The sequence below is a fragment of the Microtus pennsylvanicus genome, chromosome 1 (genome assembly GCF_037038515.1).
Source record: "Microtus pennsylvanicus isolate mMicPen1 chromosome 1, mMicPen1.hap1, whole genome shotgun sequence".
NCBI lineage: Eukaryota > Metazoa > Chordata > Mammalia > Rodentia > Cricetidae > Microtus > Microtus pennsylvanicus.
This window is the reverse complement of record NC_134579.1, coordinates 90,772,315-90,774,312: the sequence shown is the minus strand read 5'-3', so window position 1 is coordinate 90,774,312 and position 1,998 is coordinate 90,772,315.

Here is a 1,998-nt window from a genome sequence, read left to right as displayed (position 1 = left end):
TCAGTATTCTGTCTGCATGTGTGCCTGCAGGCCAGAAGAGGGCACCAGATCTCCTTACGGATGGTTGTGAGCCACCATGTGGTTGCTGGGAATTGAACTCAGGACATTTGGAAGAACAGGCAGTGCTCTTAACCACTGAGCCATTTCTCCAGCTCCCACTGCTGGAAGTAATTTTAGAGGACGATGTCTCTTCTCCCAGCAAAGTTTGTCCTCAGGTTTAGGGACATCATTTAGGGGTTGATTATAATTGATATATGGTTGAGAGTTGGGGGAGGAATTTTATAAGCTCAGGGATATTTTTGAAAAAAGAGAGGGAAAATTGGATAATGCCATAATAGATTGGTATTTGTGAGTTATTATTAATAGACAATTACATTGGCATAGATTCTTGTATATGAATACAAAGTTAAATTATATTGAATATTGTATGCACGCATGCTTCTACCTCTGTTTAAAACATTTATATATATATATATATATGTATGTATTTACCATCTTGCAGTGTACATTTCTAAGTCTGATCAAGATACTTGTACATTGTTTACATTTGGAGTCATTGTCCTCATTTATTGCATAGTTGTTTACTGTCTTAATCTTTAAGTTAGATAGGTATTAAGAATTATAGAGCAATAGTCATCTATGTTTGTCATATTTATAGTTATACTAATTGGGTCTTTTTAGATACATAAATATTATATTCCATATAAATAGATAATCTTCAACTTCTTCAAAGGGCTGTAGAAAATGACATTTAATCTAACTTAGAGTTATGTGGTAGTGAGACACAATCGCTCCTGGCAACACCGATCTATTCCTGAGACACTGTTGAGCACTCAAGACACTCCACTTGGAGCTTGTCTTCTTCTTGGCAAAACCAGCCTCTGGGCAAGGAACTGCCCATACTTCAACTACTGACAAAATACATAGTATCTGGAAATACATAAGCAGAACTGTCAAATCTTGCTAAGACAGGGCAATATGGTTTTGAAAATTTTCTTGCCTTTAAAAATAATCTGTCAGTTATTCTAGGCCTTAGCTAAAGTTGTTTGCCTCAACGTTGCAAATGTAACTTTGGGTGATTGCCCAGGTAGCCAGTTGTCTCTGTGATTCGTTGCATGTTTTGGAAGTTGTTTGATTGCACTTCCTAATTACTCAAATAACATTGTTTCCCTTCTCAGATCTTTGATAGGGTAGAAAACTATATAAATGTAGTTACTTTTCACTCATGACTTGTCCAAGTTATTTATTATACAAGACTTAAGTTAGTTAGAATAGGATATTTGCTCTTATTGTATATAATTTTGTAGTAGATTTGGAACTCTCTTACTTAAACAAAAGAGGGAGGTGCTGCAGGAGCTCCTTCTGCTCCTTTAGCCAATAGCCTTTAAGATACCAGCCCACCTGATGAGAAGCCAAGGACAATGGCACGGGGTTTTGATCCTATGCAATGTGCTGGCTTTGTGGGAGCCTAGCCAGTTTGGATGTTCACCTTCCTAGATATGGACAGAGGGGGGAGGACCTAGGACTTACCACAGGGCAGGGAACCCTGACTGCTCTTTGGACTGGAGAGGGAGGGGGAGAGGAGTGCGAGGAGGGGGAGAAGGGTGGGAGGAGGGGTAGGGAAATGGGAGGCTGGGAGGAGGTGGAAACTTGTTTTTTTTTCTTCCTTTTCTCAATTAAAAAAAAGATACCAGCCACTTGGGCGTGGTTTCTTTGGCTTGCAAAAGCAGTGGTAGCCATGTGCTCCCTCTCTTGCTTCAGACTCGGCTTCTGACAACCAGACTCTTTTTCCTGGTCATGCAGGAGGCTGTTGTCCAGGACGGTAATCTGTAAGTTTTCCCCTTTAAATAAATAACCCTTTTATTAATCATAATTCCAAACTGGTGTGGGATTGTTTTGTTACATTCTCCTTTATTTTGACAATGAGAAAGCTCAATGGATGTACTGAATCCTTAACCATGCACCAAGTCCAGTTGATTAATCCTTATCTTCATCTGT